The sequence below is a fragment of the Cnephaeus nilssonii genome (genome assembly GCF_951640355.1).
Source record: "Cnephaeus nilssonii genome assembly, chromosome: 15".
In the NCBI taxonomy this organism is placed as follows: Eukaryota; Metazoa; Chordata; class Mammalia; order Chiroptera; family Vespertilionidae; genus Cnephaeus; species Cnephaeus nilssonii.
The window spans coordinates 67,667,056-67,690,679 of NC_137086.1; the positions used below are offsets into that span (position 1 = coordinate 67,667,056).

Sequence of the window (23,624 nt, forward strand, 5' to 3'; positions counted from 1 at the left end):
GGAGTTTCTGTGATGTGTCTGGGCATGGGCCTGTTTGGGTTCTTCTTGCTTGGGGTTCTCTTTACCTCCTGAACTTGTGTGTCTTTTTCCTTTACCAGGTTAGGAAAATTTTCTGCCATTATTCCTTTCTGCTTCTTCTGGCACACCTGCTATTCTAATATTGTTATCTTTCACATTGTCCCACAGCTCCCTTAAGCTGTCCTCCTGTTTTTTAATTGTTTTTTCTTTTTGGTTCTCTGATTGAGTGATATTTTCAATTCTGTCTTCTAACTCACTGATTTGATCCTCAGCTTCCCCTAATCTGCTGTGTATTCCTTCCAATGTGTTCTTTATTTGTGTTATGTCATTCTTTATCTCAGACTGTTTTTTTCATAATTACTATATCTTTTTTCATGCTGTTGAGCATCTTTACCATCATTACTCTGAACTGTTTCATATAAATTTATCTCTGCTTCATTTATCTCTTCTTCTGGAGTATTCTCTAGTTCTTTCATTTGGAGGTTGTTTGTTTGTCTCCTCATTTTGGCTGTCTGAGTTTGTGACTATGTATTAGGTAGTTCCTCTACACCTCTCAATCTCTAGTGCAGGACAGTGTTAAAGGCTGTTTCTGACTAATTAGATCAGACAAAGACTCAAAGCCTCCAGAGACCACCTCTGCATACAGACTGATAGGATTCCAACTTGAATTGGCCCCTATGCCATCATCCTCAGGTGTGGTGAGAGTTTATTTCAACAGGGTGGGACAGTTGCTTCTGCCTGGAGGCTAATTGTTGTTTTTAGTCTCTTAAGTGAACTCAGGGCAAGGTGATTTCCAATAGGCTGTGTCAACTGTCTTCCCCCCATGTAAGGCAGATGTCTGTGTGGGAAAGATGTCTCCCGCTCTGTGAGGGAATGACTCAGCCCAGGACTCTTGGGGTGTCTGCCTTCTGAGCTCTATCCCCTGAGTCACAAGTCCTGGGTTCTGCTCTCAAAGCTCCAGTACACTTCATACTCCCTCTGTCAGAGCTCAAGGTGGGTGGCTTCACAGGGAATTTTTTGCATTGGCCCTTTAAGAGGGTGTCTGCATTTTTAGCTGTCACTCCCTGGCAGACAATAACCCTGCTGCTTTTCACAGTTCTGGTGCTCTCTGCTGGGGAGCCCAACTTGGGCATTAGATCCCAGAGTTCTCAGTGGCACCCCCCTCCCCCCAGCTGAGATATCTCTCCAGGACTTCAGTTATTGTCTGTGGGTGCCTGGCCAGCCCTTTCTCACCTCTGCCCCTCCACACTCTGTGCAGTCTCCATTTTTGGTCCTTGGGTGTCAGGGTTCTCTCCTGCGAGTTTTCCATTGATTATTCAGGAAGTTTTTCGGTATTTTAGTTGTAATTCCAGTTTGTTCCTGGGAGCGTGTCTGTGCAGCATCCACTTACTCTGCCACCATTTTTAATCCTCAAGAGTGCTGCTATTGCCTGGCTGTGGCTCAGTGGTTGAGCATCAACCTATGAACCAGGAGGTCATGGTTGGATCTAATGTGGAGTTTCTAGAAAGTGCTTTCAGAGTTTCTGTTGGAGCCTTGTTCTAACACAGTGTAGAGCACAGGATGTCACATGGTGTATGTGCCTCATTTAGAGTATATTTAATAATAATAATGCAAAGCCTTCATATGCCATCCTGGCATTATTTTTACAGTCACATGGCTTACTTCGTTTTCTTCTATGAGAAAGGTTTAGACTAAATTTTTCAATTTTTTGTATAATTGATTTTATTATGGTATGATTTATATACTATATAAATTTATAATGCAGATATCTAAAGTATATAATTTAAATATTTTCATCAGAAATATGCACCCATATAAAGATACAGTATAGTTTTATCACCTGTAAGTTTTTTGTTTTTTTCTTCTTTCTCCTTGAAAATGTGTGACTTCAACCATTCCATGTCCAGGCAATCTCTGATATGCTTTCCGTCACTTCAAATCAATTTGAATTCTCTAAAATTTTATATAAATTATATTGCATGTAGTCTTTCTGTTTTGCTTTTTTAAATATACTTAATAAAATGATCTTTTTGCTCACTCATCTGAATTCGGTGGCACCATGTCCTTTGGTCTCTGCCTTCTGCACCACAACCTGGGTGGCTTCTGCCTGGACACCTTCCATGCTCGAAGCCAGCTGGCTGGGATGGGGAGTTGGGCAGCTGTGCTCATCCTGGCCACCTAAGAGGCGAAGATGTTGGACACTGGGGACTGGTACAGGAGCATCCTGGCCGTCACGCACTGTTGGTTCACCACCACCACGAAGGTGCCCTGGTTAGCCAACTAGGTCTCATCAGCCCGGCCTTTTCATCCTCTGGCCCGAAGTCTTTCTCTGCTGCTTCCAAATTTGGAGACCCATCACTGCCACTTTTTTTTTCCCCTGTGGATCCAGGAACTGGATTTCTTTATTTGGTCAATTTATTTTTCTTATATCAGTATTCTATATGACTCAAAATAGGAGCTTTTGATGGGAGGCCAGCAGACTATTTAATCATAGTCCTCTTAAACTGGATTTGCATTGTCATTACTGGCTTAGCAATGGACATGCAGTTGCTGATGATTCCTCTGATCATGCCCATGCTTTATGTCTGGGCCCAGTTGAACAGATTTGTGTCATTTTGATTCAGAACATGAATTAAGGCCTGTTACTTACCTTGGGTTATCTTTGGATTCAACTATATCATTGGTAATCAATGAGCTCTTTGGAAATCTGGTTGGACATCTTTATTTCTCCCTAATGTTCAGATACCATTTCTTCCCAATGAACTAACGAGGAAGAAATTTTCTCTCCACACCCCAGTTTTTGTACCACTGGCTGCCCAGTAGGAGAGGAGGGGTGTTTGGATTTGTCGTGCTCCCTGCTAGTGAGAGGTGAGCAGAATGGTACAGGTGGCAGACACAATTGGGGACAGGGCTTCTGACTTGGGGACCAATGAAGGAGTGGCCTCTGTCCTGCCCACCAGCCACTCTGCTCAGGAAATTTTCCTCCCTGTGCTGGCTGTGCTCAACAACTGCATCCCAGCAAACACTGGTGGACCTGACCCACGCTGAAGATAGTCTTTCTGTACAAGACACCATTTTTTAAATCCTGAAGAAAATATAAGTGTTCCTCAAGTTTTGTGATTCTCATTCAAGTACTTTCTGCTATGAAAAAAATGTCAAATGTGCAAGTTTCAGAAATGACTATGGTTTTTGGTGTCTCTTTCGTTTCCATCCAAATAATGGAGTTTTGCTAGGTCCTGGTCTGCTGTCACCAACCTGGGTGCCTGTGATTGAGCCATCAAATGCTTGTCAAAAGGACTCTTACCTCTTTCTTGCACACACCTCCCTCCTACTCTTTCTCCAAGCCCCAATATGCAGCTAGAGGAGATTGCCCATAAAATGGTTTTGCCTTTGGGAAAAAAAAAAAAAAAAAGGGAGAGATCTTTTTTTCCTCAGAGAGGGAATTCTTTAGTCAATGTCAACAGAACTAACATTTGAACACAGTGCTCATGTTCTTTATTTTTATTTTTTCTAATTTTTAACCAGAGTCCCGGTGCATGAATTCGTGCATGGGTGAGGTCTGGCTGGCCCGCCACAATTGGGGCCAATTGGGGCCGGGCCAGCTGTGGGGAGGGAATGTGGGAGTTTGGCTAGCTCCATCCCAGATGGAGGAGTGAGGCTGATCAGGGCTGGGGCTGTGGAAGGTTGGCCAGGTGGCCTCACCCCCAATAGGGCCAGTTGACTGGCAGCAGTGCGCATCATAGCAACTGGTCATTTCAGTCTTTCCGGTTGTTCCGGTTGCTTGACTTTTATTTATATATAGATTGTGGTCAAGCTCATAACATAAATCTACTATTTTAACCATTTTTTAAACACATGAAAAAAGCATATTTGATTAATATACAAAAAGCTCTTGCAAATCAATAATAAAGAAACAAACAGCAGAAAGGTCACTAGCAAAGAACAATAAATATGTTGCATTTATTTTAAAAAGCATATAACAGTATATGCATATGTGTGTGTATGTATTTCAACAATAAAAACTTTATTTAGAAAAATAATAATTCCTATTTTAAAAACACACAAATGCAATTGACACATATATTTTAACCATTTTAAAGTGTGCAGTTTTGGGCATTAAATACATTCACAGTGTTGTGCAACACCCCACTAGCCATCTCCGGAACTCTTCATCTTATAAAACTAAAACTCTGTCCCCATCAAACAACTCATCACTCCCCCCACCATCCTGGTTTCTGACCCTATTAATTTGACAACTCTAGGCTCCTCATAGAAGTGGAATTATACCATATTGGCTTCACAAAATGGTTTTGAAATTGGTCTTTATTATCATATGTAAGAGTTGTCCATTTCCTTTTATGTCTAAGTATTATTTACCCTTCTATTATTAAGTTACTAGAGGCCCAGTGCATGATTGAATCATGCACATGTAGGTTCCCCTACACGCGTTCGCTTTTCGCGGTGGAGCTGGGTGCCTCTCCGCTAGTGCACCAGGCCTTTCAGAAGCCCCTGGCTCGAGGCTTCTGGTGCCAGATCAGACAGGCACCCAGCTCCCCCACTTTTGATGGTCCGCGGCCGCTGAGGGGGGCTACCCTGCTGAGTCCCACCCCCTGCGCCTCTCAACAGCAAGGTAGGCCCCCTCACTGGCAGCGGATCCGTGCCTCTCAATGGCCGTATAGGCCACTCCGAGTCCCGCCCCCCAGCCTCCCGCCGCCCAATCGTGGGCATAGCGGAGTGATGGTAATTTACATGTTACTCTATTATTAGATAGGATAAGCTATTTATACATTGTGAATACAAGCATTTTGTCTGATTATGTGTTGCAAATATTTTATCTCATCCCCTAACTTGACCTTTTCCTTCTTTAGTGGTGTCTTTTGAAGAGCAAAAATTATTCATTGTGATAAAATCAAATGTAATCTTTTTAATTGATGTTTTTATGTCCTATCTAAGAAATATTTTCTTCTTTCCAAGTTAATAAAGATTTCTCATTTCCCTTTTATTATGAGTATTATGGGTTTAAATTTTACATTACATGGTGTATTTTGAGTTAATATCTGTGTATTCTGTGAAATAAGGGATAAGATTCTCTTTTTTACTATATAGATATCCAGTTGTTCCAGCACCATTTATTGAAGTCTTTCCCCATTGAATTGCCTTACCATCTTTGTCAAAATCAATTGACCACATATCAGTATATCTATTTCTAGAATCTCATTTCTGTTTAATTAATCTATATATCTACACCACCTTAATTGCAGGAACATGATAGTAGTTAGAGATCAGGTAGTTTATAAGTTCTTTAAATTTATTTTAATAATTTAGCTATTCTGGATCATTTCTATTGTCATATAAATTTTAGAATCAGCTCATTGATTTTATAAAATGCATAGTGATAGTTTAAATATGACAGCATTTAATGTATAAATGAATTTGGGATAACAGGTACCTTAACAATAATAAATCAATAAACATGGTTTATTATTCCATTAATTTATGTTTTCTTTAATTTCTTTCAGTAATATTTATAGTCTTCAGTGACAAAACCTTGTACAACTTTTCTTATTCATTCTGTTTCCATTTTTCACAGTATTGTAAATATCACTCCTTTTTAAGTTTAATTTTTCCAAATATTAGCTGTTATTATATGAAAATACACTTATGTTTTATACTAACTTCTTATTTCACATCCTTTTAAAATTGTAATTCTTAGTTCTGGAATTGAAATAAGGCTTTCTACCTAAACAACATGTCATCTACAAATAGAGATGGCTTTATTTCATTTCCTCATCTGTGCCTTTTTCAATTATTCTCTCACTTTACTGCACCAACACTCCAATAAAAATATCAAATAGAAATGGTAAGAGAACACATCTTAGATTCCAAAGTCAGAGAAAAAGGTTTGTTCTTTTACCACTGAGCCTGATGTAAGTTGTAGATTCTTTTAGATGTTCTTCATCAGTACAGATGTTTCCTTCTACTCCAAGTCTGATGAGTATGTTTGCTTTTTATACATCAATTGCTATTGAACTTGTCAAATGCTTGCTCTAAATAAAGTTAAATTATAATATGGTAGTTTTTCTATGTATTTTAAATTTGGTGAATTTACTGGTTATGTTAAAGTTTAACCATAATAAATTATCCCAAAAGTTAGCATATTAATTAAAACAATGGATATTTGTTACCTCACAATTTTTGTGCAGTAGGTGTTTTTGACTCAAGATCTGTAATGGATATTCAAAAAAGCTTTTGTTGGGGATTGTGGTCTCCTCTGGAGGAAGATTTTCTTTTAAGCTCACTCAGTGGGCCTCGACTCTTCATGAACTGCCACGTTTTTTTCTGGCTGTTTCAGCAAGTGGGCCGCCTCATGACTTATTGATGATTCTCCAAGTGTGAGCAGTCCAAGAGAGAGCAGAAAGACAAAGCTGTCATCTTCTTAGTTACCTAATATTAGAAGCTAGAAGTGAGTCATTAACTCTAACTCACACTCAAGAGTACGTGATAAGCCCTAAACTGGTTTGGCTCAGTGGATAGAGCGTCGGCCTGCGGACTCAAGGGTCCCACGTTCGATTCAGGTCAAGGGCATGTACCTTTTTTGTGGGCACATCCCCAGTAAGGGGTGTGCAGGAGGCAGCTGATCAATGTTTCTCTCTCATCGATGTTTCTAACTCTCTATCCTTCTCCCTTCCTCTCTGTAAAAAATCAATAAAATATATATTTTTTTAAAAAGAGGAGGTGATAAGAACATGAATACCAGGGTGTGTGATTATTAGGAGCCAGCTCAAAGTTGCCTTAGAGCACTCGGATTCCTGGGTCAACTGCTTTGTAGTCATGATATATTTTATACATTGTTGCTTTTGATCTATTGAAAATGTGTTAAGAAATTATTCTTGTTTATGAGGAATATTGGTCTTTAATTATTTTGTGTTGTACAATATTTCTCAGGTTTTGGTATACAACTTATGCCCACCTCATAAAATGTCATCTGTTTTCTTAGTATAATATTAGTATTGCTTGCAACCTCAGAATTTTATATAACTTACCAGAAAACCATAATGTATAGAAACTTAGCCTTTTCTTCATGGGTAGACTTTTAATTTTTTAGAAATGAATACAAATAGTTCTATTCAAGCTTAGTAATTTGTGTCTTTGAAAAAATTCATTTAATTTTACCCAAATTGCCAAGTTTGGTGTGATGACATTAGTATCTTTTTAATTTGTAAATTTGGGGCAATGTTGCTCCAATCACTTTTAATAGTGAAAATTTGCTACTTTTGACTTTAAGCTAAATTTTCACTAGTTTAATTAATCATTTTAAATAACTAGCCTTTGATTTCTTTGTTAATCTCTATTGGTGCCAATTTTATACTTCATTGATTGCTCTTTGATCTTTATTCTTTTCCACTTATTGTGCATTTAGTTAACTCTTTTTGTCTCAGCTTCTTAAAGTGAAAATTTAGTAAATTAACTTTAGATTTTTTTTGCTTCCTAATATTAATTAGGAATCTAATTATCAATCTATAAGTTTTCTCATTAAACTGCATTACCTACATCTCCATCTTAAAATGTTGTCTTTTCATGTTTATTAATTTTATAATATTCTATATAATAAAAAGCTAGTATGCAAATTGTCCCCTCAACCAGGAGTTCGACCAGGAGTTCAAATGGGGGGCAGGGCTGGCTGGCCAACAGCCTGCAGCCCCTTTCCCTGGCTGCCCCCGCCCCCAATCAGCCCCCCCACCTTGTGCATGAATTCATGCACCAGGCCTCTAGTTTTAAAATGTTCCTTGTAATTCCTTCTTCAACAGATATGTTATTTTGAGGCATGCTGCTTAATTTTCAAATATTTGGAGTTTTTCTAAATATATGATTTTTATAAATTTATATTTTAATTTTAATGTAGTTACACAACATACTCAATATTATTTGCATTATTTAAAATTTAATGAGTTTTGTTAGTAGTCTGATATATAGCCTGTCAATACATGTTCTGCAGTTATCACATATGATGTAAAGATATTACTTAGGTCAAAGTTAGAGATAGTGTCCAGATTCTCTTCTTTCTTGCTGATATTTTTGCCTTTTTTAGTCAATAGGGTGGTTATTATCTGCTACTATGATTATAATTTTTTTTCAATTTTTCCTTATTTATTTTGGGAATCTGTTAAGTGCATTACATACTTATGATTGTTATGTCTTACTCATTCATTGATTCTCTTATGAAATAGCTTTTTTTTTTATCTCTGGCAATGTGCTTTGTCTCTGAGTTTGTCTTATCTGACACTGATATACAGGCAGGGCAAAAGTAGACATGCAGTTGTTTGTATGGAAAATAACACAATAATAATACATAATAATACAAGAATACACTCTGTTTCACTTACAACTGTAAAGCTACTTTTTGCCCCACCCAGTGTACTTTCTAGCCTTCTTATACTCACAGTTACACTTTGTATCTTTTTCCATGCATTGATTTCCAGAATATCAATTTCTTTATGTTTAAAGGGCATATTTTATAGATATAATATTGTTAATTTGGAACTTATTTTTTAAATCCATTTTGAAAATATCTTCCATTTAACAGGAGTTTTTAATCTATTAACATCTAATTTAGTTACTGATCTGGTTCTATTTGAGCTTTCATTTTATTATTTGTTTTCCTACTGTCTACTCTTTATTCCTTTTTCACCTTTGATACTTTCTTTTGTATAAGTAAAAATTATTTTTAGAATTTCATTTTACTTTACTTATTATCTTTTATTTGTTTTATCTCTTTGCATTATTTATTTGGCTGCTCTGATGATTACTATAAACTACCTTTTATATTACTTAGAATTTATATTATGATTTCTTTAAAATGTAGAAACATTAGCAATATATTTTTATTTACCCCCAGCCTGTCATCCTCTATGCTAAAAATGTTGTTATACATAAAAAATTCCATAAGACAGTGTGATGATTTTTGTTTTAAACAATTTATGTGTATTTTAAAAGAATTAATAGAAAAATAATCTTTATGGCATTTGCTATTTCATTCATTCCCAAAGATTTAAATTTTTCACTGGTCTCATTTCTTTTCATTCTGAAGAATGTCCTTTAGCAATATCTTTTATTGATGGTAAGCTGGCCATGAAGTCTCTTAGTTTCCTTGAATTTAAAAAAAAAAAAAGTGTTTTTTTCTCTTGTATTCTGGAAAAAATAGTTTTACTGGCTATTGTTGGCATGGTTTAGGTTGGTAATTTTTCTTTTTCTTTCAGAATTTTAATAAATGGCTTTACATTATCTTTGGCCTCCATGGTTTCTAATAACAAAGATTGCCATATTTAGAACTATTTTTGCTTTTAAAATGATGTGTTGTTTTTTCTCTAAAATCTTTCAAAATTTTCTCTTTACAGTGCAATCTAGGTTCTCAAACTTTATTTGTTCCAGAAGGCTGTTCAATAAGCAATTGGTTCAAAAACCAAATCATTTTTCCCATTAGAAATAATGAATAATTCGATAATTAATTCATTCTAGACTCTAAATGATTTCCTGTTTTAACCTTTCTAATATACAGAACATGTCTAATGTATTATTTAATCTATAAACAAACACTTTTTAAATTTATCAAACCGCCCCCTACCAGCCTTAAACTATCACTTTCAGCACTTATTCCAGGGATATGTTCAGGAGGTCAGTATACTGCATCTTCACTTTTTCACATATCACTGCCTCCAGCTAATAGCTTTTTGTTTATCCAAATCAATAGTTTTTCTACCTCTTCAATTGCCTGTCATCATTGTTTTTTCACACCCTTAACAACAGTAGCACTCTTGATGGCCTCTTAATGTTTTAAAATTGTGCTAATTGTCAATTTGCCAGCAACAAAAGCAAAAAACAAAAATAAAAAATATTCACAGCACAATTTCCTGAGATGTTAACACCATGGGAGGTTTAGCAGTAAACTGATTCGAATTCTCTGTGACCCCAAAGACACTTTTTTTTGAAAAGGTTGTCAGATCAAGAACTGAAGTTTGGTTCAACCAAACTTCCATGAACAACTTGGTTGAGAACCAAGTTATTTGAGATGGGAGATATTTGAGAACTGAGGTTTGACTGTATTTTTTCATGTTCACTAGCTTGATGTAAGGTGAGGTTGGTGAGCTCCTTCAGTAAGGATATGGTATTCATTATAGATGCTATAAAGCTCTAAGACTGAGACTGGAGTACAATAGAACATGAGGCTACAGATTTGGCAAAAAGTACCATCCCTATCTATGTTTTCTCACAGCGGTGATTACTTTACCTCTTTTGGCTTTTCTTACCCAACAGGTCCCCAGCATGCCAGAGCACACACATAGATACAACTTCAACGAAACATACTGCTGCCACTGGTCAGGTACATACAGACTTTAGCCAAAAGAGTTTTCAGTAGTTCTGAGCTAGCACCGCTGGTCTCATCAATAACCAGAGATTCTTGTTTCTGCTTATCACTAACTGTGCCAGCTCAAGCACATTTGGGTCCATCAATAACAAATGTTACTTAAATCTAGAAGGTGAATAAAACCCAGAGGCAGACTTTCATGCAAACTAGATTAACTTCTAAAATGATCAGCTATACTAAACATTTAGGGAGGAAGATTTAAGACAACATGGAATGGCAGTCAGTAGCTATGAGGTACTGAGAATTCATCAAAAGAAGGTAGTGACACCACAAAATCAATACACATAAGAGGGTCCTCTTTCCAACTGAAATTAAATGCAGAAATGGTTCATATGTTTACGGAGATTATACAGTCTTGGCTTTTTGAGGTGACAGCAGATGGTCTAATAAGAAGTGGCAGGATTAAGTGCAGGCAACCAGCATCTCATCTCAAGCTCTCTTAACCATAAAATCTATGGATTTCATTTCTCATCGCTTAACTGAAAGATGAGAAAAGAAAATCATGTATGGTCTTAGGGCAAGTCAGGGTGACTGTTTGTGCCCTGTAGTACCAAAGAGCAATTAAACTTTACACATTTTATCAATCTCACTGTTTTACAGAGACTGTGCATGTCTACTTTTAAAAAAAATGTCACACATGTTCATACTGTTTCATTTAGTTTTACATACTTTGTGACTTGGCTTGATTATTTTTATTTGTTATTTCCAAACTTCAGATCCTTAGCCAAGCAAGCATCAGTACAGACTCGATTTTTCAAATTCTATAATTCTTTAAATATCATTTAGGATGATTTCCAGTATTTCATTGCTTTTAATAATTATCCCTTTGTTTTTTACTCAGAATAGTGGTACTGTATGCCCCCATAGTTTTTAATTTCAAATATATATTCAATGAGTTATACATAAAATCTCATATCACATAATAATATGTCTAGGGAAAGACGAGAATATAGAATATTATTTATACAGCACACTTTTAAAAAAGAGATAAAATAAGATTTTTAAAGAAATATTTTAATATCACCCATCAGGTTAGTAAACATCATCAATTCTTAAATAGTTCGGGGAAAAATAAAATATTTTAAACATAATTATTTTTCCAAAGAAAATCAAATTATTTTTTTCTAATTTTTTTTATTGATTTCAGAGAGGAAGGGCAAGGGAGAGAGAGATAGAAACATCAACGATGAGAGAGCATCATTGATCAGCTGCCTCCTGCACGCCTCCTACTGGGGATCCAGCCTACAACCCAGGCATATGCCCTTGACTGGAATAAAACCTGGGACCCTTCAGTCCACAGGCCGATGCTCTATTACTGAGCAAAACAGGCTAGGGCCAAATTATTTTTAAAAAAATCAGATCTAATATACTCAAAAAAAATGTTCCTATCTCTTTAAAATCATTTAATTCATGCCAATCCATTAAAAGAAAAACAAGTGTTTAATCCCTTTTGTATTTTATGATTTAATTGCTGTAATATATTATTTGTGTAATTTATATTAAGTCTATTGTTATTTCTATTTTAGTGTCAGATCAAATATTTGGGAGATAGTCTGCTGCACTTAGAAGTATATCAGGTTTTATGGAAGAATGTTGAAAATAAAGCTTTAGATCAACTTACAGATGAATGGCCAGTCCTAGTTTGGCTCAGTGGATAGATTATCAGCCCATGGACTGAAGGTTTCCAGGTTCAATTCTAGTAAAGGGCACATACCTCCATTGCAGGCCCCATCCTGTGGGGGCCTGATGCCTCAGGGGCCAGACATGGCGGGGATCTCCCTTTTCCACGTCCCGCGGGGAAAGAGAGATGAACGAACCGGTTCTAAATGGAGGCGGTCAGGGATTGAGAAAATAATAGAAATAAAGAAAACAAGATGCAGAAATAGATTCATGAAGCTGGGAGCCTGGGTGGATCTTTCTGTGCCTGGCTGAGGCCACAGAACCGATCCAGACTGCAAAGCTGAGGCTTTATTTATCATCAGGGACAAACAAGGCAATTGACAATGTTCTTGTAACTTTCACTTGTTTTGGCAGCACTTGCTGCCCCTCCCACAGCCCACTAGCTACCCAGGAAAGATCTAGGGATCAGTTACAGGATCAAGCTTAATTATGCTTAGAGGACTGTGCCCTTCCAAGCTTGGGACTTGTTTGTGACTTTGCCAGCAGGTCAGTCCGAGACTTAACCCTATAACCGCTTCCTACATCTCACCCTTTCTTTTAAATTTAAGCTACTAATAATGGAAGTAAAATTTAAACATCAAAAACAAATTTTTGACTATTAAAACATTAACAAAGCAATACCAATGCAAAATCCAGACATGGCTATTAATAAAACAATGCCAATGCAACACAACAATAAAGAAATCAAACTACAGTAACATTTTCCTACTAAATGAAAGTTTATTTTGCTGATTTACTCAAGAGTCCTCAGACTTGGCTGTGCAAGAGTTTGCAGAAGACTGGTAGCTAACCAATGCTAGCATAGCCAGAAACATGATTGAAGAAGTAGCTTCAACTTCTTGCTTTTCCACAATCTGCTGTGCTTCAGTCGTTTTCTTCAGATGACTCCACGTTGGCACCTCAGTCCCCTGTGTAGCTTAGTTTTCAGTTTTCTTCTTCTTCCGCTTTGCTGTCATCAGGGCAGCTCTCAGTCCTTTTGAGTGAAGGGACACAGGAGCTTCTCTGGGTCCATTGTGGTGACGGACGTAACGCTCTGGCACCCAAATTGGCTGCATTGCTCCTTCTGGAAAGATATAAAACACAACCTCTTCCCCACATTATTACTGAATCTGATAAAACTCTTGTCTGGTTTATGCTTCCTTCCACCTAGCTTACTTGTGGAAGCTATTGTACAGGAGGCCTGATGCCTTTCACCTGCTGTACGATCCTTTGCATTATAATTCAAAATTTTTAAAGTATAAAAAGCATGACTGAGTCTCTCTTGAGGTGACACATAACATCTGTCTCCCCCTTTCGGTTTTACTAAATGATTTTAAGAGTACGATTGGCTCTTTCTACAATTGAGTAACATCTATTTTGTCAATTTGATTAGGTTTAAGTCCTCGGGGATTTACCCCCCAAAGTTGGCACAGAGAGGTGGATAAGACACTGAGGACATTGCTTCCATTAAAACATGGACATTGTCCTTCTCTAATAACATTTTAAAGGCTGAAAATTAAATGAAAAGTTTCCTCTGAATTAGTGTGCCCTATAGTAGCTGTTTTAATAATTTTTGCCATACTTACCACATAAGCACTATTACTATAGGTTGATGGGCTCCGTAGCAAAATCTGTTAAGGCATAAATAAGGGCTTGTATTCTACTGAAATATAAAAAGTTTGAAGGATCTTTGCTCCCCTGCTGCAGCAGATCTAGCCTTTCCAGAACTGGATCTATCTGTAAAAATGGTTAATGCCTGAGGTATAATATTTCTTTTAATGTGGTAGTTAATACATTTCCTGTGTTAGAAATAAAGCAAGACCTCAAGTCAGGGTCATGGTAAAAACACAAAACATCAAACATTTTGACTTCTATGCAGAAGGGTGTGCACACATGGTCTGTAAGTGTGCACACTGACCTTCCTTGCCCTTGGTCCTGGTCAACCTGCAGCAATGCACAGGTGCTGACTGCTAGCATGGCAAGGCATCTTCACTATCTTTATTTCTAGACTATTTCTCCTCTGTTCTTGTGGGCCACTGCTTATTCTGTGGCTGCAGTAGTCCTATCAGGTCCTCTCTGGGATCCGTTGTTGCAGGAATCCATATGGGCTTTAGAGTTTTCTGGAAATATAAACATATTCTCAACCAAAGTTAATAAAGAACTCTTTTCTATAAATTAGACTTGGGATCCTTTTGATTTTTGTCCAAATGATTTTCCTTTGGCTTATTTTGACACCATAAGATTTTTCATGGGTGCCTTATCAGCATTATAAATGAAAAATAATTTTTAAAGTAAAATTTTAAAGCAATTAAGACTTGATGTAATTTACTTACAGGATATTTCTTACAGGATATTATTCTATTATCCTTTTTTGATTATCATGAGGCTATTGTAAAAATTTTTTAATGCAGTCTTGATGACTTTTATTTTTAATTTTTGCACAAAAATATGAGTGCTTTGGATTCGTTGGGTGTTAAGTAATTTTACCATGAAATGAACTACCAATAGAAATTTTGGTTAATACGTTAGGAACAGCTTTTTGTACAATTATATTTTCTTTAATATTCACTTATTTCATGTAGCCAATTTAAATTAATCTGAAAATTTGACTATTTTACTGTCAAATTTAATACTCTAACAACAATCTTAGTTTACCCTGTAAATATTAATGGAAAGGATTATTTGTATCCTTGAGAAAGCCCTGAGTATTCCTGGTGTTAGGCTGGATTTAGATATAGGGCAGCTGCCATTGGCCAACTCTCTGTTGCCTGGGTCCCAATCCAGCTGGGCCAAGTCTCTTTCTGTTATCTTGGTCCAGATCTGATCTGGACCAAGTCTCTGTATGTTGCCTGGGTCCCAATTTGATCTGGCATGGGAAGCGCGAAGCAGCCATGGGGCAGGAGACCTCCTTCAGAAGGGGCGAGTGTTCAAGCCCCTGTAATGTTGGGGGGGGTGAGGATCTGTGCCCCACCTCTGTTGACCCCCAAATTCTCTCCTGACAGCCCTTCTGTGACTGTGCCTGTCTTAGGTTGTTCCTCCCCTGAGGAATCTTACCCGTCTTTGACTAACCAGCCATCCTCCGGGGCCAAGCAGGGTGATGTGAGGTTCAGTTCTGTCTCCTTGGTAGCCTATGCCCCTATGGCCTCCATGACCAGCTCCTGCCTTGGTATCCCCTCGCCTGCTGGAGGGGCCCTGGCATTGATCACATATCTTGGGGAACCCAGGTTTCTTCTCCAGGGAGGGCCCAGCTCATGCCGTTGTGCGAGAGATAGATCCATGGTACCAGCCACCATGAGGCTTCAACCTCAGCAGGAACAGAAAGCTCAGGCAACAGCTGTGGGTAATTGGATTGTGAGAAGAGGGTCCCTCTTGGCAAAAAGGACAAGAGGGACCAATATAGAATGCTCAAGTGCCTCCCCAGGGGGCCTTCCACACCGTGGAAGGGGTTAAATCCTTTCATGTCCTTTTTAAATTGCTGCCAAATATTCAAAGAATTAGTTTGTAAGTTTGGGATAAATGTACAATATGCTGTTGTAGAATATCAAAAATTATAATGAAATTGTAGAATAATATCATGTAAGGATACTCTTTGCTCTAAGCCATGGCAATTCAATTTCAAACTGGCTATCAATTTCTTTTTGTATAGACAAGGTTTTAACCAGTTAATGTCCCCTAATAATTTCAGAAAGTCATTTAATCTTTTCTTATCTCCACCTTCAGAGGCCTAATGCATTGGTTATCAACTACAATCCTTATGATATTTGAAGGAAACCTCTCTTTATTTCCTTCCAAAATAATTTTTCAGGCTATAGAGAGTTTCATTTAAAAATCTTTGCCACATTAAACAATTTCTCTTAAGGTTATGGTGACCACTATTATTTAATAACAATCCTCAGTTTATCCTGTATACCAGTGAAAGAGATTTCAAAATTTTCAAATTTTTCCTTTTTATTAAGCAAGAAATTTATTTTTTAAGAGTATTCCCATTAGCTAATTTGCATATCCAGAGGGGTCATGGGAAGCCTTCAGTAACTTTCTTAGAAGACTTATTTAAATTGCTTACAAAGACATTGGCTTATTTAAAGGGAGGGGGTTGGCCTTTGTTATTTCAAGATGGTGGCCCCCAAGCCACATGAGTGGTAAGACATGTGGCCATCATGGAGGCTGCTCAATCTGTTCTTTTAAAAGAAAGTAAAAAATCACATTTCAGACAATCACTAGCTGTTTTTGGTCTTTATTAGAATTGTTTATAAAATTATTGGCTTTTCATTAAGCTGAAAACCTTGATTATAATTTAATAAGCTAATTTATTTAAGTAATTAAAGTAGGTATCTTCATTTTAAAAATAAAGCAAAATTACATCTGAATTCACAAGCCACAAATGTTGCCCCGCCTCTAGCTTAATGCAGGAGGCTACATAAAGTCAGGCAGTAAATGGTGGCTTCTAATCTGTTCTTAAATATTATTTGGATTCAATTACTTATAAAAACATTGGCTTCTCATGTAACTTAATTTATATGAGACCTTGATTATATTTTAAAAAGCTAATTTATAAAGTAACTTAAGTAGGTATCTTTAATTTAAAAAAAAAAGGCAAAGAAACTTATTCAGTAAACTTATAGGTTTGATACTTTATTGGTCTGATCTAAAAGCATAAACAATGTCCCACCTCCAGCCGATTCAAAAATGCAGGTTGCTTGAGGCTTTTGTCTTTTGTGAGATTCTACTGCTGTTGAAAATTTTGGCTATATTTAAGAAATATATTGTTTTTGTCCTTCTTACAGGCGAAAACTTTCATAACATTTAAACTTTGATAACATATGTATATAAGTAAAATATATTAATTAATTTTTATTTGATAAAGCTTTCCATGTGATTCCAGGTACCAATCGGTTTAATTAAAAAAATATATTTGTTTTAAGAGAGAACAGACTTTTGAAACATTTTGGGTCCCGTGAAATGTCTAAAAGCTACTCTCAAAACCTTTAAATACACTTGGAAAGATCAAATATATATATATTTTTATTTATATATATATATGATTTAAAGATTATATACTTAAATTATCTCAAAGAATATCAAATATATTTAATCTGGATCACAGAGTTAATCCTCCTTTTTTAAATCAGGCCAAGAAGTAACATATTTTGAATTCCTAATTATTTAAGAGAAAACACATTTTATTTTCTCAAAAACAAGTTGTACTTTAGATATTTAATTAATTTCTCCCAATTCAATTTGCACTTTAAACTTTCAGAGCTTGCAAGTCAAATATTAGCAGTTCCTTGATTAACGACACTTTTATATTTTTAAGAATAAATTTTAAAATCTAATAATTAAATTTAAACCATGTTTTTTCTGCCCCAGGGAAACTGAGAAGCAAACATGTAGGTATTGAAAAATGACTACTGGTGGAAAGCTGATTTTAAAGGAGCCACCTTTTCAGGAAAATCCTTTTGGCCTAGCCACTTGACCTTTTCTGGGAAGGTCTGCTAGCAAAAGGTGTAGCCATTTTAATGCAAATTAACATTCTTTAAAGATGGCTGCTGGCAGGAATTGGATTACCTGTTCTTCTGGGGGAAGGTCATTTACTTTAAAACCTCTTCATGGAAAGAAAAGAGACAAACTTTCAGAGCTTTAAATTTTAGATAGCAAAATTAAATACTTAGCATTTCTCAAATCAATAATACTCTTACATATTTAAGGATACATTTCAATTAAAATATAAGGCATATTCAATTAATAGATTAACTTCTATCATCTAGACTTCATACTAGCCATACTCAGATCAACATTTCAGGATTATAACAATTCAATACATTTAGATCATTAAAACATCATTTCATTTAGTAAACTTCCTACTTCTTTTAAATTTCCAGCCGATAGGCCTGTCCCAGCCTCTAACTTTCAAAACGGTCACGATTTTCCTGCTGGGGAAGTCAAGAAGCAAACTCTCAGCCATTCATATGTAAACTTGACTATTTCCTTCCTGCTATTTACTTGCCTCTGGCGGGAAATTTCAAGAGAGCTACTTTAGATGCCTTGGGAAACTAGCCTGTATTTCTTTCTCCGGTTCACCTTCACCATTTTTAAGGCCAAAACAGTCTCGGGTTTTTATTCCTGTACACAGCAAAGAGTCAAGTTCAGCTCAAAACTATGTGCACTCGTTTTTAAACTGGCCTTTTCCCTTTACTTGTGCACAGAAACCCCAGATGCATTTATGAATTTGTAAAAGCTTTAAGTCATTAGCTGGAAAATAAATAAAGATGGCAAAGATGAGGCCTCTCAAAGTGGCTTTCTTGGGGAGTGGCATCCATATTGGATCACCACGTGTCTCCCTTCCCCCACCTCCTTGTTTCTTAGGGGGAAGATTCAGTAATGGTCTACTGTTTTTATTCTTTCAATTTTTATTTTTATTTTTGTTTTTAAGGAAAGAAAAAGATTTTTTAAGATAAAGAATTATTGGCAGTTGCTGAAAAGTTCCTTTTATTCTTTTTTACTTGGTTACAAGTAGTTTACACATGGAGGCAGAGGAGGTGCAGATGGTATTCTTAGAGACTTGCACCCTTCCACTCCAGGCTGTAAGGCCATGGCTGCACCCCACTTAGACATTCTTAAACTTTCCTGTGCTGAATCAAGGCCATCACCAATTAAAATAGGAATTTTCTCTGGACTTTTTCCTGAGTATTGGTCACATAACTGCTTTTTAACCTTTTCACAGGTTTCATCAACAAAACTTAAGAAATCAAGAATCTGACTACACTTAACAGCATCTTTGAGCTATGAGCATAGTTTAAAGCATTTAGAATAAGGTGACCAGATTTTAACATGGGTAAAGCGGGACACCATTGACCCGGGGGGGAGGGGGGGATTCTTGATTAAAAAATTGGTCTATATGGAGCAACAAAAATTTTCATAGAATGCAAAAATAGTATTGTAATATATATATTTTTAAATTTCAACCTAAGTACAATTTACAAATATAATAAATAAAAAAATATGTATAGTATTATTTTATTCTTTGGCATATTTCTCATTTGAATGAATTTTTTTTAGTAGATTGTTGTCGTTTAAAAGGTCATGAATTTGCCGTAACGTAAGTCGTAAGTGTCACTTTCAAGGCTGGCGCTAGACTTTTTGCCGCCACTATAAAATATAAATAATACGAGTACTGTCTGCTAAATTCAAGAAAATTTATGTATTTATGAAATAAATAAATTACTTACCTAAATTATCTGAATAGCTGATTTGTAATGACATCACTTGTTTAACTAGCTTACTAGCACGCAGTACGATGTGTATCGTCTGAGAGACAGTTACAAAAGGTTTTCGTCGTTGCCAATCCCAAAAAATGCCATTGTTCATTTATTCCAAACAATGGTGGTCGAATTCTAACAACTGATCAACAATGCAAACTTTGATAAGCAGTTCTCAACAATTATTTGTTATTATTAAAGTTTAACATTATAAAATTAACAAAAATAATATAAAACTCATATCCTGGCTAAATAGCCACATGGCCGCCAAAACTGTATATTCCCTCCCCGTTCTCCCACCGTTCCCTAGCTTGTCATGCATTCTTTCCAAAAATTGGGACTTTTTTAAAACGCCCGGGGATGTGGGACAAATTGTTAAAAATCGGGACTGTCTCACCAAAAGCGGGACGTCTGGTCACCTTAATTTAGAAGGATTACCCATGTTTTACACCCGGCTATTTTAATTCAGTTCAATACAATATGCTCCCCATTACCTTACATTTCTTAAATCTGTGGCGCGCACAATTCTTGGGAGCGATCCCTTGCCTCTTACCTCTTGTTGCCTCTTTCATGGCCCACGTTCATCACCAGAATGCAGGGGCCTGATGCAGCAGGGGCCAGACATGGCGGGGATCTCCCTTTTCCACGTCCCGCGGGGAAAGAGAGATGAACGAACCGGTTCTAAATGGAGGTGGCCAGGGATTGAGAAAATAATAGAAATAAAGAAAACAAGATGCAGAAATAGATTCATGAAGCTGGGAGCCTGGGTGGATCTTTCTGTGCCTGGCTGAGGCCACAGAACCGATCCAGACTGCAAAGCTGAGGCTTTATTTATCATCAGGGACAAACAAGGCAATTGACAATGTTCTTGTAACTTTCACTTGTTTTGGCAGCACTTGCTGCCCCTCCCACAGCCCACTAGCTACCCAGGAAAGATCTAGGGATCAGTTACAGGATCAAGCTTAATTATGCTTAGAGGACTGTGCCCTTCCAAGCTTGGGACTTGTTTGTGACTTTGCCAGCAGGTCAGTCCGAGGCTTAACCCTATAAACGCTTCCTACACCATCCTGGCCCAGTCAGGGCACGTTTGGGAGGCACCCAATCAATGTCTCTCTCTTACATCAATGTTTCTCTCTGTGTGTCTTCCCCCGTCCCTTCCACTCTCTCTAAAAAATCAATGGAAAAATATCCTTGGGTGAGGATCAACAAACAAACAAAAAAATACAGATGAATGGCCAATTTTTCGGGTATTAATTTTAAACAAGGGGTAAAGCCAATAAATAGAGTTCTTTATCACTAGATATGGTAACCAAAATTAAAAGTCCCTTTTTGTGCCCACCTGATGTGGCTCAGTGGTCAAATGTAGACCTATGAACCAGGAGGTCATGGTTCAATTCCTGGTCAAGCAACATGCCCAGATTGTGAGCTTGATTCCCAGTGTGGGGTGTGCAGGAGGCAGCTGATCAATGATTCTTATTATTGATTAGAGGCCCAGTGCATGAAATATGTGCACTGGTAGGGTACCTAGCAGCTGGCGGCAGCTGACCAGGGTTTCCCTCCCTTTCTCCAGCTGGCCCCGCCCCCTGGTCAAACTTTTAGAAGAACTCCCAGTGGAGGGGACAATTTGCATACTATGCTTTTATTATATAAGACTAGAGGCCCGGTGCACAAAATTAGTGTGGGCGGAGGGGTTGTGGGCGTCAGCCCAGCCTGCACCATCTCCTTTCTGGGACCCCTCAAGGGATGCCTGACAGCTCCTTTAGGCCCAATCCTTGGGATCAGGCCTAAACAGGCAGTCAGACATCCCTCTCACAATCCAGGACTGCTGGCTCCCAACCGCTTCCCTGCCTGCATGATTGCCCCTAACTGCTTCTGCCTTCCAGCCTGATCACCCCCTAACCATTCCCCTGCCAGTCTGGTCGATGCCTAACTGCTCCCCTGCCAACCCGATTGCCCCTAACTGCCCTCCCCTGATGGCCTGGTCACCATTAACTGCCCTCCCCTGCAGGTCTGGTTGCCCCAACTGCCCTCCCTCGCAGGCATGGTTGCCCCCAACTGCCTTCCCTTGCCAGCCTGTTTGCCCCCAACTGCCCTCCCTTGCTGGTCTGATCACCCACAACTGCCCTCCCCTGCTGGCCATCTTGTGGTGGCCATCTTGTGTCCACATGGGGGCAGCAATCTTGTGTGTTGTAGTGACAGTCAATTTGCATATTACCATTTTGTTAGATAGGATGTTTCTATCTCTCTCTCCCTATTCTTTTCTTTCTGGAATATATATATTAAGGTCCCCTTCCTTCACATGATAAAATTACATGTAGGAAATAATTAGAAATTAAAGAAGCCATTTGAAAAAGTCCATTTTTTATAAAACACATTTAAAAATAAATTATGATGCTTTTAGCCTTAGGATATATCCAATAGCAAAAGCAATTGAACTTCAAAATGAGTTGGCCTTACATTACTTACATGTAAGTCACTGGGAGTGACAGTGACTTTGAGGAAGAAGTCAAGAGCATGATTAATTGTATCTTGATTTTAGTCAAGAGCAAGCAGCAGTATTTTCTGGAAGACTTAAAGCACCATTCCTTGATCTGAGTGCTGCTCTCCTCAGAAACTCATTAACAACTGAGTAACTGGAGACTGGCTGATACATTCTTTTAAGCAGCTTTCTAGATCCAAGAAGTAATCGGAAACTAACTCTGATATTTACATTTTTACCACAGGTCATTGAATTTATAAAATACATGTGATAATCATAAGATTTTTGTAATTAGTTCTAGGAAATTTATACATAATGAGGAATTACTAATTTAGATGGATAGAGAGATAGTAATAGTGTGAGAAAAAGAGATAATGAATTACAGTGAAACTTGATTTATACTCTATCTGATCAGCTTCATTCTTGTCATTCCACTGCCATTGCACTACACATTGCTTCTGAAATAAATCCAGATCCCCTAAATGATGACAGACCCTCATTGTACTTCCAGGCTAATCTTTATAAAGCCAACTTAAAAATCACAACAATACCATTCCATTTTCTATAAGAAAAATTTCTTAAACTCATTAACCTGATATTCATAGCCCTGGCTGAATTTCTTTCCTGCATTATTCCCCATTCCTACTTCCCATTCCTATGATTCACCTAAAGTAACAGATTCAGTGTTTCCTAAACACATGTCTGTGTCTCTTTTCAAATGAATTCCTGCTGTCTTGCAATGTTTGCTCCCTGACATTTGTAGGCCACATCTTAAATTCATCCAGGAAACAAACAAAACACAAGATTTTTTCTCTGAAATACCTTAGAAGTTTGCCTGTACATTTTATTTATTCAGCACTTCATACTTCCTACCTCTGGTTATGTTAATGTAGGTGTATATTATACTCCCTATTGCACTTCTTGTGGGGCTTGTAGATGATAAACTCTCAAAAACTAATTGGTGAATAATTAAATGAACCAATTGCTTCATTTGAACACTTTTCCCAAAAACTGTCCTTGCTGTTAGTGAAAGTTGTTAGTGAGAGCTTGAAGGACAGAAAATAATTTGGTACTGAAATCTGGAAAAATAGCCTGACTGGCATGGCTCAGAGGTTGAGCATTAATCTATGAACCAGGAGGTTATGGTTCAATTCTAGGTCAGGGCACATGTCCGGGCTATGGGCTCGATCCCCAGTGGCTGGCATGGAGGAGGCAGCCAATCAATGATTCTCTCTCATCATTGATGTTTCCATCTCTCTCTCCCTCTCCTTTCCTCTCTGAAATCAATAAAAATATATTTTTTAAAAAATCAGGGAAAATATAAACCCCTAATATAATTGATAAAGTTTAGTAACAATATTGTTTGTGGAAATGAGGTAAACAGAAAATAAACCTAGTGGACTTGAGTATTTGGCTAAGGACATTTTCAGGTAGTAAAAGAGTCAAATTGCTTTTTTATCTACATATGATAAAATATGGATAAAAAGAAGTGAGCAAAAATAAAGTAAGTTTTTAGTTTTCAAGCAGAATTTGGAGAAAATACAAAGAAGAAGGACTTGCTAGATTTAAAAATATAAACCTTTCCATCCTCATTTATTTTTTGTGTTGGTGAAATTCTCTGAGAAAATGCCTAATCCACAACCTACTGGTAAAAGCATGTCACAGGGCAAAGCTCTCAGTTGTGTGTCTTACCACTCATTATTTATTTATTTTTAAATATATTTTAATTTATTTCAGAGAGGAAAGAAAAGGGAGAGAGGGATAAGAACATCAATGATGGGAGAGAATC

The 23,624-nt window shown here is 37.2% G+C and overlaps 1 pseudogene across 1 annotated transcript; it reads left to right on the forward strand.

Annotated features, from left to right (window-relative positions):
• The first annotated feature begins 2,209 nt into the window (after positions 1-2,209).
• On the forward strand, positions 2,210-2,951 carry LOC307112157 (derlin-1-like; annotated as a pseudogene). The gene has a single exon. The product of its transcript is annotated as a derlin-1-like (transcript).
• Positions 2,952-23,624: the final 20,673 nt, after the last annotated feature.